This window comes from Oncorhynchus tshawytscha, linkage group LG18 (genome assembly GCF_018296145.1).
Source record: "Oncorhynchus tshawytscha isolate Ot180627B linkage group LG18, Otsh_v2.0, whole genome shotgun sequence".
NCBI classification, from domain to species: Eukaryota; Metazoa; Chordata; class Actinopteri; order Salmoniformes; family Salmonidae; genus Oncorhynchus; species Oncorhynchus tshawytscha.
Genome location: NC_056446.1, coordinates 42278850 through 42294650, shown reverse-complemented (window position 1 = coordinate 42294650; position 15801 = coordinate 42278850).

The following is a 15801-nucleotide window of genomic DNA, read 5'->3' as shown; positions in this document are numbered from 1 at the left end:
ACATGTTTTTGCTTTGTCATTACGGGGTATTGTGTGTAGATTGATAAGGATAAAAACAATTGAATCAATTTTAGAATAAGACTGTAACATGGGTCAATGGGCCTGAATACATTCCGAATGCACTGTAACTTATATTACACTATTATATTATTACAAAAAAATATATAAAACTATTATATTATTATTAAATATATATATAAATATATAAAACATAATGCAAAGTACTTGGAGGCTAATGTACCAAACATCTGTGGATTCCCACTGGTGGAAAAAGTACCCAATTGTCAAACTTTAGTAAAAGTAAAAGATACCTTATTAGAAAATGACTCAAGTAAAAAGTGAAAGGCACCCGGGGAAATCCTACTTGAGTAAAAGTCTAAGAGTATTTGGTTTTAAATATACTAAAGTATCAAAGTAATTGTAATTGTTAAAATATAGTAAAGTATCAAAAAGTAAAAGTAAAAAATTATTTCAAATTTTGTTACGGTTTTCTTCCGTCGAAAGAGAGTCGGACCAAAATGCAGCGTGGTTAATACGATACATGTTTAATGACGAATAAACACGACAATACAAAAACAACAAACGGAACGTGAAAACCTATACAGCCTATCTGGTGACAACTAACACAAAGACAGGAACAATCACCCACGAAACACTCAAAGAATATGGCTGCCTAAATATGGTTCCCAATCAGAGACAACGAGAATCACCTGCCTCTGATTGAGAACCGCCTCAGGCAACCATAGACGTTGCTAGAACACCCCACTAAGCCACAATCCCAAAACCTACGAAAAACCCCCATACATAAACACAACACAAAATAAACCCATGTCACACCCTGGCCTGGCCAAATAAATAAAGAAAACACAAAATACTAAGACCAGGGCGTGACAAATTCCTTATATTAAGCAAACCAGATGGCACCATTTTATTTATTTTATTTTATTTACAGATAGCCAGGGGCACACTCCAACACTCAGATATCATTACAGATAGCTAGGGGCACACTCCAACACTCAGACATCATTTACAGATAGCCAGGGGCACACTCCAACACTCAGACATCATTTACAGATAGCCAGGGGCACACTCCAACACTCAGACATCATTTACAGATAGCTAGGGGCACACTCCAACACTCAGACATCATTTACAGATAGCTAGGGGCACACTCCAACATTCAGACATCATTTACAGATAGCTAGGGGCACACTCCAACACTCAGACATCATTTACAGATAGCTAGGGCACACTCCAACACTCAGACATCATTTACAGATAGCTAGGGGCACACTCCAACACTCAGACATAATTTACAGATAGCTAGGGGTACACTCCAACACTCAGACATCATTTACAGATAGCTAGGGGCACACTCCAACACTCAGACATCATTTACAGATAGCTAGGGGTACACTCCAACACTCAGACATCATTTACAGATAGCTAGGGGCACACTCCAACACTCAGACATCATTTACAGATAGCCAGGGGCACACTCCAACACTCAGACATCATTTACAGATAGCTAGGGGCACACTCCAACACTCAGACATAATTTACAGATAGCTAGGGGCACACTCCAACACTCAGACATCATTTACAGATAGCTAGGGGCACACTCCAACACTCAGACATCATTTACAGATAGCTAGGGGCACACTCCAACACTCAGACATCATTTACAGATAGCTAGGGGCACACTCCAACACTCAGACATCATTTACAGATAGCTAGGGGCACACTCCAACACTCAGACATCATTTACAGATAGCTGGGGGCACACTCCAACACTCAGACATCATTTACAGATAGCTAGGGGCACACTCCAACACTCAGACATCATTTACAGATAGCTAGGGGCACACTCCAACACTCAGATATCATTTACAGGCGAAGCCTGTGTGTTTAGTGAGTCCTCCAGATCAGAGGCAGTGGGGATGACCAGGGATGTTCTCTGTTTAGTGAGTCCTCCAGATCAGAGGCAGTAGGGATGACCAGGGATGTTCTCTGTTTAGTGAGTCCTCCAGATCAGAGGCAGTAGGGATAACCAGGGATGTTCTCTGTTTAGTGAGTCCACCAGATCAGAGGCAGTAGGGATGACCAGGGATGTTCTCTGTTTAGTGAGTCCTCCAGATCAGAGGCAGTAGAGATGACCAGGGATGTTCTCTGTTTAGTGAGTCCTCCAGATCAGAGGCAGTAGGGATGACCAGGGATGTTCTCTGTTTAGTGAGTCCACCAGATCAGAGGCAGTAGGGATGACCTGGGATGTTCTCTGTTTAGTGAGTCCTCCAGATCAGAGGCAGTAGAGATGACCAGGGATGTTCTCTGTTTAGTGAGTCCTCCAGATCAGAGGCAGTAGGGATGACCAGGGATGTTCTCTGTTTAGTGAGTCCTCCAGATCAGAGGCAGTAGAGATGACCAGGGATGTTCTCTGTTTAGTGAGTCCTCCAGATCAGAGGCAGTAGGGATGACCAGGGATGTTCTCTGTTTAGTGAGTCCTCCAGATCAGAGGCAGTAGGGATGACCAGGGATGTTCTCTGTTTAGTGAGTCCTCCAGATCAGAGGCAGTAGGGATGACCAGGGATGTTCTCTTGATACGTGTGTGAATTGGACCATTTTCTTGTCCTGCTAAGCATTCAAAATGTAACGAGTCCTTTTGGGTGTCAGGGGAAATGTATGGAGTAAAAAATACATTCTTTTCTTTAGGAATGAAGGGAAGTAAAAGTAAAATTAGTCAAAAATATAAATAGTAAAGTAAAGTACAGATACCCCCGAAAATTACTTAAGTAGTACTTTCAGGTATTTTTACTTCAGTACTTTACATCACTGATTATGTTATTGGACATATAAGCCATTTAAGTACTTCGGTCAGTTTGTATTACCTTGTAAATTAAATTAAATTAAATTAAATTAAATTATAGTGGCGAGTGAGAGTCTAATTGGGGAGAATAGGTCAACAGGGAGACTGAAGTGAGATGAGAAGAGGCCCCATACACACCTCAAAGAAGTGTCTGATGTCTACCCAAGGCCCCAGGACAGGGCTCTAAGGTAATCTACATTGGAGACCAGGCAAGGCCCAGGACAGGGCTCTAAGGTAATCTACATTGGAGACCAGGCAAGGTCCCAGGACAGGGCTCTAAGGTAATCTACATTGGAGACCGGGCAAGGCCCAGGACAGGGCTCTAAAGTAATCTACATTGGAGACCGGGCAAGGCCCAGGACAGGGCTCTAAAGTAATCTACATTGGAGACCGGGCAAGACCCAGGACAGGGCTCTAAAGTAATCTACATTGGAGACCGGGCAAGGCCCAGGACAGGGCTCTAAGGTAATCTACATTGGAGACCGGGCAAGACCCAGGACAGGGCTCTAAGGTAATCTACATTGGAGACCAGGCAAGGTCCAGGACAGGGCTCTAAGGTAATCTACATTGGAGACCAGGCAAGGTCCCAGGACAGGGCTCTAAGGTAATCTACATTGGAGACCGGGCAAGGTCCCAGGACAGGGCTCTAAGGTAATCTACATTGGAGACCGGGCAAGGTCCCAGGACAGGGCTCTAAGGTAATCTACATTGGAGACCGGGCAAGACCCAGGACAGGGCTCTAAGGTAATCTACATTGGAGACCGGGCAAGGCCCAGGACAGGGCTCTAAGGTAATCTACATTGGAGACCGGGCAAGGCCCAGGACAGGGCTCTAAGGTAATCTACATTGGAGACCGGGCAAGGTCCCAGGACAGGGCTCTAAGGTAATCTACATTGGAGACCGGGCAAGGTCCCAGGACAGGGCTCTAAGGTAATCTGCATTGGAGACCGGGCAAGACCCAGGACAGGGCTCTAAGGTAATCTACATTGGAGACCGGGCAAGGCCCAGGACAGGGCTCTAAAGTAATCTACATTGGAGACCGGGCAAGGTCCAGGACAGGGCTCTAAGGTAATCTACATTGGAGACCGGGCAAGGTCCAGGACAGGGCTCTAAGGTAATCTACATTGGAGACCGGGCAAGGTCCAGGACAGGGCTCTAAGGTAATCTACATTGGAGACCGGGCAAGGCCCAGGACAGGGCTCTAAGGTAATCTACATTGGAGACCGGGCAAGACCCAGGACAGGGCTCTAAGGTAATCTACATTGGAGACCAGGCAAGGTCCAGGACAGGGCTCTAAGGTAATCTACATTGGAGACCGGGCAAGACCCAGGACAGGGCTCTAAAGTAATCTACATTGGAGACCAGGCAAGACCCAGGACAGGGCTCTAAGGTAATCTACATTGGAGACCGGGCAAGACCCAGGACAGGGCTCTAAGGTAATCTACATTGGAGCCCAGGACAGGGCTCTAAGGTAATCTACATTGGAGACCGGGCAAGGTCCCAGGACAGGGCTCTCAGTCACATGACCAGGATGAAGGCCGGTGTCAGAAACAGAGCCAGAGTCATGCTGGACTGGAACCACCTGGGTTTCATCGTGCCTTTCTGAATTAGGAGAAAATGGTTTAATGAATGTAGTGAGTTTATTCACCTGTCTCAGCATGCCTGTCTGAATTAGGAGAAGATGGTTTGATGAATGTAGTGAGTTTATTCACCTGTCTCAGCATGCCTGTCTGAATTAGGAGAAGATGGTTTGATGAATGTAGTGAGTTTATTCACCTGTCTCAGCATGCCTGTCTGAATTAGGAGAAGATGGTTTGATGAATGTAGTGAGTTTATTCACCTGTCTCATCATGCCTGTCTGGAAGCCATGACTCTATTAACAATGTCTGAATGGTGTACAGCAGGTTTAAATTTAAAATATCCCCTAGCCACTTTCTGTCCTGTTGAATGTGCTGGTGTTGGATGTGCTGGTGTAGGATGTGCTGGTGTTGGATGTGCTGGTGTAGGATGTGCTGGTGTAGGATGTTCTGGTGTTGGATGTTCTGGTGGTGTTGGATGTGTTGGTGTTGGATGTGCTGGTGTAGGTGGTGCTGTTGTAGGATGTGCTGGTGATGGATTTACTGTTGGTGATGGATGGGTTGGTGTTGGATGTGCTGGTGTTGGATGTGCTGGTGTTAGATGTTCTGGTGTTGGATGTTCTGGTGGTGTTGGATGTGTTGGTGTTGGATGTGCATGTGTTGGATTTACTGTTGGTGATGGATATTCTGGTGTTGGATGTTCTGGTGTTGGATGTGCTGGTGTTAGATGTTCTGGTGTTGGATGTGCTGGTGTTAGATGTGCTGGTTTTGGATGTGTTGGTGTTGGATGTGCTGGTGTTGGATGTGCTGGTATTGGATTTATTGTTGGTGATTGATGTTCTGGTGGTGTTGGATGTGTTGGTGTTGGATATGCTGGTGTCAGATGTTCTGGTGTTGGATGTGCTGGTGTTGGGTGTGCTGGTGTTGGATTTACTGTTGGTGATAGATGTTCTGGTGGTGTTGCATGTGTTGGTGTTGGATGTGCTGGTGTTGGATGTGCTGGTGTTGGATTTACTGTTGGTGTTGGATGTGCTGGTGTTGGATGTGCTGGTGTTGGATTTACTGTTGGTGATGGATGTTCTGGTGTTGGATGTGCTGTTGGTGATGGAAAGTTGGTGTTAGATGTGCTGTTGGTGATGGAAAGCTGGTGTTGGATGTGTTGGTGTTAGATGTTCTGGTGTTAGATGTCCTGGTGTTAGATGTTCTGGTGTTAGATGTTCTGGTGTTAGATGTTCTGGTGTTAAATGTCCTGGTGTTGGATGTTCTGGTGTTGGATGTTCTGGTGTTGGATGTTCTGGTGTTAGATGTCCTGGTGTTAGATGTTCTGGTGTTGGATGTTCTGGTGGTGTTGGATGTGTTGGTGTTGGATGTGCTGGTGTTGGATTTACTGTTGGTGATTGATGTTCTGGTGGTGTTGGATGTGTTGGTGTTGGATGTGCTGGTGTTGGGTGTGCTGGTGTTGGATTTACTGTTGGTGATAGATGTTCTGGTGGTGTTGCATGTGTTGGTGTTGGATGTGCTGGTGTTGGATTTACTGTTGGTGTTGGATGTGCTGGTGTTGGATGTGCTGGTGTTGGATGTGCTGGTGTTGGATTTACTGTTGGTGATGGATGTGTTGGTGTTGGATGTGCTGGTGTTGGGTGTGCTGGTGTTGGGTGTGCTGGTGTTGGATTTACTGTTGGTGATAGATGTTCTGGTGGTGTTGCATGTGTTGGTGTTGGATGTGCTGGTGTTGGATGTGCTGGTGTTGGATTTACTGTTGGTGTTGGATGTGCTGGTGTTGTATGTGCTGGTGTTGGATTTACTGTTGGTGTTGGATGTGCTGGTGTTGTATGTGCTGGTGTTGGATTTACTGTTGGTGATGGATGTTCTGGTGTTGGATGTGCTGTTGGTGATGGAAATGTTGGTGTTAGATGTGCTGTTGGTGATGGAAAGCTGGTGTTGGATGTGTTGGTGTTAGATGTTCTGGTGTTAGATGTCCTGGTGTTGGATGTGTTGGTGTTAGATGTTCTGGTGTTAGATGTCCTGGTGTTAGATGTTCTGGTGTTAGATGTTCTGGTGTTGGATGTTCTGGTGTTGGATGTTCTGGTGTTAGATGTCCTGGTGTTAGATGTTCTGGTGTTGGATGTTCTGGTGTTAGATGTTCTGGTGTTGGATGTTCTGGTGTTGGATGTTCTGGTGTTAAGATGTCCTGGTGTTAGATGTCCTGGTGTTAGATGTCCTGGTGTTGGATGTTCTGGTGTTGGATGTTCTGGTGTTGGATGTTCTGGTGTTAGATAGTTTGGTGTTAGATGTTCTGGTGTTAGATGTGCTGGTGTTAGATATCCTGGTGTTAGATGTTCTGGTGATGGATGTGCTGTTGGTGTTGGATGTTCTGGTGTTGGATGTTCTGGTGTTGGATGTGCTGGTGTTGGATGTGCTGGTGTTGGATATTCTGGTGTTGGATGTGCTGGTGTTGGATGTGCTGGTGTTGGATGTGCTGGTTGATTGAATGATTTAATTTATTTGACAACTTGACAACTTGACGTTCCAGCTGGTGACGCCTCCACATACAATTTAAGAAAATCATCAACGATAACACAATAAAGCTTAACAGCTTATTTCCATTGTGGTCCTTTAAAAGAGGGTAAGGGGAAGAGGGAAACAGGAAGAGGGTAAGGGGAAGAGGGAAACAGGAAGAGGGTAAGGGGAAGAGGGAAACAGGACGAGGGTAAGGGGAAGAGGGAAACAGGAAGAGGGTAAGGGGAAGAGGGAAACAGGAAGAGGCTAAGGGGAAGAGGGAAACAGGAGGAGGTTAAGGGGAAGAGGGAAACAGGAAAAGGGGAAGGGGAAGAGGGAAACAGGAACAGGGTAAGGGGAAGAGGGAAACAGGAGGAGGGGAAGGGGAAGAGGGAAACAGGAAGAGGGTAAGGGGAAGAGGGAAACAGGAAGAGGGTAAGGGGAAGAGGGAAACAGGAAGAGGGTAAAGGGGAAGAGGGAAACAGGAAGAGGGTAAGGGGAAGAGGGAAACAGGAAGAGGGTAAGGGGAAGAGGGAAACAGGAAGAGGCTAAGGGGAAGAGGGAAATAGGAGGAAGTTAAGGGGAAGAGGGAAACAGGAAAAGGGGAAGAGGGAAACAGGAAGAGGGAAACAGGAGGAGGGTAAGGGGAAGAGGGAAACAGGAAGAGGGGAAGGGGAAGAGGAAGAGGGAAGGTTAGACGGAGATTGTAATGACAACAGACAATGACAGACACAATTGTTGTTTGTTTCACATCCGATAATTAATACAATTTCCCTTCCTAATAAACAACTATGGTACATGTTCCTTGTCTCACATACCCTTAATACACAAACAATCAATCCCTAACATATATATATATATATATATATATATATACAAACAAGACAATCACATTTTAATTAACAACAGGCACCTAAAAGGCAGACCATATGTTATCCCGGGCATTTCCCTCTCCACCACCTACTTTAATCTAACCACTCCCCTTTTGAGATATGCTACTATTTAGCCATTTTTTCAGTGAGAACTTGAAACCTACCTATGGAAGTTATACTTTTCAAATTCTTTGGAAGATTATTCCAAAGAATATATATATATTTCCCCCATACCACATTTAAATCTAAAAGGAACAGTTTCACTCCTTCTAGTTGAATAGTTATGGGTTATCCCTCACTAAGTTAAAGTAGTTATATACGTATCTGGGGACCATACTGTGGACAATCTGATGTACAAGACACAAAATTAATCTGAGTGACTCTCTCCTCCAATTTAATCCATCTGAAGGCTTTCAAAGTGGGAATAGTCAAGATGCGTAAATGCTCAAAGTTTAAGAATAATCCTGACTAATTTGTTCTGAGATGTCTGCAATTAATGTTTTAATATCTTGGGGGCACTATTGTACCAGGAATAGCATGCATAGTCCAAGTGGCACTGAACAAGAGCTCCTGCCAATGCCCCAATTGCATTCTTATCCAGATATTTGGAGGTTCTAGCCAGGAACCTAATTTTATGGTTCACTTTGGCGATAACATTGTGTGCCATGCTCTCCCCTGTCAGATGGTTATCTGGCACACACCCAAGATACTTAACATAGTCTTTTGCTGTGACCACTACGTCACCGACTACCACCTTTAAAAATCTGAGGATTTCCTCAGTTTCACTTTGGTCCTGAAAAAGATGGATTCTGTTTTTCCAAAAGTGAAGTGACAGCTTATTGTTATATAACCATTTACTGACATTCAGAAGTTCAGCACTGAGGGCTTTCTCAACCACACCTTGGTCTTTATCAACCACATCTTTGTCTTTCTCAACCACATCTTTGTCTTTCTCAACCACATCTTGGTCTTTCTCAACCACATCTTGGTCTTTCTCAACTACATCTTTGTCTTTCTCAACCACATCTTTGTCTTTCTCAACCACATCTTTGTCTTTCTCAACCACATCTTGGTCTTTCTCAACCACATCTTGGTCTTTCTCAACTACATCTTTGTCTTTCTCAACCACATCTTTGTCTTTCTCGACCACATCTTTGTCTTTCTCGACCACATCTTTGTCTTTCTCGACCATATCTTTGTCTTTCTCAACCACATCTTTGTCTTTCTCGACCACATCTTTGTCTTTCTCAACCACATCTTTGTCTTTCTCGACCACATCTTTGTCTTTCTCGACCACATCTTTGTCTTTCTCGACCATATCTTTGTCTTTCTCAACCACATCTTTGTCTTTCTCAACCACTTCTTTGTCTTTCTCAACTACATATTTGTCTTTATCAACCACATCTTTGTCTTTCTCAATCACATCTTGTCTTTCTCAATCACATCTTGTCTTTGTGGGGAACCAACAGTGCAGAATCATCTGCATGGAGGAAAAGGCCACATGTACAGGCAGATTTCAGATCATTTGTATACAATACAAATAAAAGTGGACCCAGCACACTCCCTTGGGGGACACCACAGTTCCAGATTTTTGGGGTTTAGACAGGATCCCATCCATATCCACCATCTGTTTTCTTCCTTGCAGATAAGATCTGACCCCAATTTTCACTGCTAAGTTGTTAAAGCCCATGGCTCTTAGTTTGATGAACAGAATCTTACGATCCACTGTATCAAACGCCTTTTGGAGATCTAACATAACCGTACGACAAAATGTCCCCCCATCTACTGCCTTCCTTATGTGGTCAGTCAGATATAGTAGGCGGGAGTCAGTGGAATGGGATTTCCTGAAGCCAGATTGGAGCTCATATAATAGGTTATGTAAGGAAATATAACTGTCAATCTGCTTTAACCTTGACCTTTGATAAAGCACACAGGACAATAGTTTCCATGTTCTAACTAATTCCATTTTATACATATATATATATATATCTAACTAATTCCATTTTATACATATATATATATATATCTAACTAATTCCATTTTATACATATATATATATATATCTAACTAATTCCATTTTATACATATATATATATATCTAACTAATTCCATTTTATACATATATATATATATCTAACTAATTCCATTTTATACATATATATATATATATCTAACTAATTCCATTTTATACATATATATATATATATATCTAACTAATTCCATTTTATACATATATATATATATATATCTAACTAATTCCATTTTATACATATATATATATATATCTAACTAATTCCATTTTATACATATATATATATATATCTAACTAATTCCATTTTATACATATATATATATATATATCTAACTAATTCCATTTTATACATATATATATATATATCTAACTAATTCCATTTTATACATATATATATATATAAGGAATGACCCTTGCAAGTTTTAGTTGACTGGGAAAACACCCTAGTTCAATAGACAGATTCACAATATGAGTTACACAGGGGGGTGATAATTACCACAGCATCCCTTACAAATCTGGCAGGAATGTTGTCAAGGCCAGTTGCTATGGAACAGTCAAGTTCTTTTAGCCTCTCTAGCACAGTTCGACTCAGACACCTTTTCAAATGAAAACAATCATCTACTCGAATCCCCTGCTGTTGAGTGAAACTGCTGGACTTGACACTCCCCCTATAGCAACCTGATTGACATGGTAACTTGCTAACTAATGTATTAGCTATAGTTGTAAAAATAGCTATTCAGACTGTCTGCAACCATGGTCTTGTCTGATGTAACTTTTCCTCCAATGTCCAAGCTGAGACTGAGAGCTTTGGTCTTTAATCTGTTACTGTTACCTAACAGCATCAGACACTTATATCATTTACTCGGATCGTTCCTATGTTCAACTGTTTTGTCATTAAAATATACTTTCTAAAATATGCCTTCTGAAACATCCTGTTGACCTAATTACTTAATTTCTTATAGTCTATAAATATATCAACTGTCCTGGATTCCCTAAACTCCAGAAAGCGTTAATTTCTACGCTTAATTGCCTTTAAAATGTTATCATTTATCCGTGGTTCAGTTCTTTTCTTAATTCTGACCTGTTTCACTGGAGCCTGTTTATCTACAGCATGTAAAACCAATGATTTAAAATGGCCCCAGGCATTTCTCACCTCATTGCAATTTAATACAGCAGACCAGGTCTCATTTGCTCAAACAATTAACAAAAATATCTGCACTGTAATTCTTCATAGCCCTCGTTTTTTTTGTTTTTCGAAGTTATGACAATTAAAAAACTGTTTTCTGAACCTTCCTACAAAACTACAGAAAATGATGGAATGATCACTTGAGCCCACAGTTTACAACCCTATTGTTTGATATCCTTGATCTATCTGACACCAACACAAAGGTCAATGATGGTTTGGGTAGAAGGACAGACCCTGGTGGGCTCATTAACCAACTGGTATAAAGCAAATGGAGTACTTTTTAAGAGCTTTAAAAGTAGCATGGCCCTTTTAGGGCATGTCTATATTAATATCACCAGCAACAATAACCTCTGATTTATCCAAGTCTGTCCAGTTGGAATAAGTCTCTTCCAAAAACTCATAAAACTTGTACTGGTCTATAACACGTTCCAATTATAATAGGTTGACGTTTTGGTAGTAAAATGTCCAACCACACAGCTTCAATCTCATCATGGTTTAAATCAGATCTATAGTTGAACCCAATATCTGATCTATAGTTTAACCCGATATCTGATCTATAGTTTAACCCAATATCTGATCTATAGTTTAACCCAATATCTGATCTATAGTTTAACCCAATGTCTGATCTATAGTTTAACCCAATATCTGATCTATAGTTGAACCCAATATCTGATCTATAGTTGAACCCAATATCTGATCTATAGTTTAACCCAATATCTGATCTATACTTGAACCCAATATCTGATCTATAGTTGAACCCAATATCTGATCTATAGTTGAACCCAATGTCTGATCTATAGTTGAACCCAATATCTGATCTATAGTTGAACCCAATATCTGATCTATAGTTTAACCCAATGTCTGATCTATAGTTTAACCCAATATCTGATCTATAGTTTAACCCAATATCTGATCTATAGTTTAACCCAATATCTGATCTATAGTTTGAACCCAATATCTGATCTATAGTTTAACCCAATATCTGATCTATAGTTGAACCCAATGTCTGATCTATAGTTGAACCCAATATCTGATCTATAGTTGAACCTGATCAATATCTGATCTATAGTTTAACCCAATGTCTGATCTATAGTTTAACCCAATATCTGATCTATAGTTTAACCCAATGTCTGATCTATAGTTCTAATAGTTGAACCCAATATCTGATCTATAGTTTAACCCAATGTCTGATCTATAGTTTAACCCAATATCTGATCTATAGTTGAACCCAATATCTGATCTATAGTTGAACCCAATATCTGATCTATAGTTTAACCCAATATCTGATCTATAGTTTAACCTGATCTAATGTCTGATCTATAGTTGAACCCAATATCTGATCTATAGTTTAACCCAACTATAGTTGAACCAATATCTGATCTATAGTTTAACCCAATATCTGATCTATAGTTTAACCCAATGTCTGATCTATAGTTTAACCCAATATCTGATCTATAGTTTAACCCAATATCTGATCTATAGTTTAACCCAATATCTGATCTATAGTTTAACCCAATATCTGATCTATAGTTTAACCCAATGTCTGATCTATAGTTTAACCCAATGTCTGATCTTACATAAATACAAACTCCTTCTAATTACTACATAATTTCTACTTCAATCTCAAGCGTCTTTTTGTCATCCAACCATCCAACCATGTTTCCCCTAGTTAAAACCAATAGTAATTTGAAAAGGCCCAAAGAGGCTAGGTTTAAAGAGCTCCTGACATTTCACCTGGCTTCTTCAGAGGAAGACATGAGGGGAAAGGAGAAACAGACTGGAAAATAACTCGTTGTTTTAACCCTCTCCTACTCGGTGCAGCTCTCTGGCGTCTATGGGGACCATCATACTCAAGTGTAAAGACCTGAGGGAGATTCAGCTGGACATCCCTGGCATGGAGGAGTGCCTCAACATCACCAGATCATTACAACTGAGACTTATTTATCATTGACCCAATGAAGGTTACACTACGTTGATCCCAACGTAGCGGCAGGTTAAGAGGTTTTAAGAGCGTTGGGCCAATAGCCGCAAGGTCACCGGTTCGAATCCCCTCTGTCCACTCTGGACTCTGGTTCTCTATGCAGGGGCCGGGGGAGAATGGTAGGGGAAACACTGCACTGATTGTGAACTTTTGACTGAGCCCCTTTTGATTTCAACTAAACTTTCCATATATGTTTGCCCATTGTAGAAGAGCTCAGAAAGTGACATTCAATAGGTAAAGGTGCTCAAAGTTGACCCATTTTGCATACCCCACCGTACCCCACCGTATCGCAGCGTATCCCACCATACCCCACCTGTACCCCACTGTACCCCACCGTACCCCACCTCACCCCACCCCCACCCCCACCTTACCCCACCCTACCCCACCTTACCCCACCCTACACCCAACATATCCCACCTTCCCCACCCTACCCTACCTCACCCCCACCCTACCCCACCTTACCCCACCCCCCTACCCCACCTTACCCCACCCCTACCCCAACCTACCCCCCTACCGTAACCCCACCCCACCCTACCCCACCGTACCCCACCCTACCCCACCTTACCCCCCCCTACCCCAACGTATCCCACCTTACCCCCCACCCTACCCTACCCGACCTAACCCCACCTTACCCCACCCTACCCCACCGTACCCCACCGTACCCCACCGTACCCCACCCCACCCTACCCCACCCTACCCCACCTCCCCCCCTACCCTACCCCACCCTACCCCAACGTATCCCCACCCCATCCCCACCGTACCCCACCCCACCCCCCCCACCTTACCCCACCTTACCCCACCATACCCCACCCTACCCCACCGTACCCACCTTACCCCACCCTACCCTACCCCACCATACCTGACCCCAACGTAACCCACCGTCCCCCCCTACCCTCCCCCACCTTACCCTCACCCCACCTTACCCCACCCTACCTACCCCACCCTACCCCACCTTACCCCACCCTACCCCACCCTACCCTCCCGCACCCCCACCCCCCACCATACCCGACCATAATCCACCCCCTCCACCTTACCCCACCGTATCCCACCCTACCCCACCGTATCCCACCCTACCCACCCTTACCCCACCCTACCCGACCCTACCCCACCCTACCCCACCGCACCCCACCCCACCGTACCCGACCTTACCCCACCGTATCCCACCATACCCCACCGTATCCCACCCTACCCCCTACCCCACCCTACCCGACCGTACCCCACCTTACCGACCTTACCCCACCCTACCCCACCGTACCCCACTGTACCTAACCGCACCCCACCTTACCCCACCGTACTCCACCATATCCCACCTTACCCCACCGTACCCATGTTTTTTGTTTTTTTAATAAAACCTTTAACATCAATGTTGTAGCTTAGATGCTATTTTACATCATCTGAGGTGTTTGTGACCTTCATCGTTTGAGACGGTGACATGCTCTTGAATACAGGTTGTCATGTTATTGTGGCACAACAAAGACGAGAGAATTGCTGACTTGAATGGGAAATATCTGCTGTTTTAAATTATACCTGTCAATCCTCCGTAGGATACTGATTGAAATCGTAGAAATATACTGTATATAGAATAGAATCGGCCGTGATCATTTAAGTTGACATTCAACAGTGGGAGGAACGGCGGCCATCTTTGTTGGTAGTAATTATAAATAAAATAAAAACATTTTTAAATGTAAATTCAACTTAAATTTCAATGGTGTATCAGCTTAAAATGCAGTGGTCTGAAAGGATAGGTCTATTCTATGAATTCTATTTCTATGATTGAAATGACACCCATCCTGTATCCCCCCCTTCTCCAAAACAGGTGTATATCCTTCCTGTGTTATACTTGTGCTAAAAAATGTATTGTATTCTACTGCTAATTTACTTTGTTGTTCGTAATCTTATCTTTTATTGTTTCTTATTGTTGTTGTCGAGAAGGAACCTGCCAGTAAGCATTTTTGTTGGACAATGTATACCATGCGTATCCCTTGGATATGACTAATGAAACGTGAAACCTATCCTACCCTCTAACCTCTATTCCAGCAATCCCTTTCCTCTCGTCTTTGCACTCCTCTCCTTCCCTCTCTGAGAGCGTTCACTCTCTTTCTCCTCCTCCTTCTTCTTCTCCACTTCCTACCATCTTTTTGTACCTTGTTTTCGCTCTTTGTCTCTTCCTCCATGTCTTCTCCCAGTATTTCACCACTCCGTCATAGTGTGTCTATTATATATCTTCACCAAAAGGGGGCAGTATAGTTCATGTGGAATGATAGAGCGATTGTCTGAAGCACAAAGGTTGTCTGAAGCGCAGCTCTGCGTTTTGAAATCACTGAATCAGATGAATGGACAAACCCAGTAAATTACGTTCAACATGACATCCTATTCTCTATTTAGTGCACTAGCTATGACCAGAGCCTGTCAAATATGTTTTCACTCTGAGGCATAACATTAAAAAAGTATTTTTTACAGAAATGTTCACAAACAACACCCAACCAACACCTCCATGTGTCCTGTTGTGTACCAGCTAGATCGCGAACGAGTCGGCGCTAAATTGGGAGCCTGCTCGCATATCAGAAGAGCCGAATCTATTTATAAAAATATTTTTTAAATGAAGATATTAATAATCAAAAGATTTAAATGAATAGAATTAACTAATTCAACGAACAAATGGATGCTGTTTGACGAGAGAGCAACTGGGGATGCAGCACGAAGGAATCCCTAAGCAGATGCCATAATGGAGGTCCGATCCTATTTGGAGGAGCCCCTCCAAAGATCTGCAGATCCTCTGAGCTGGTGGAAG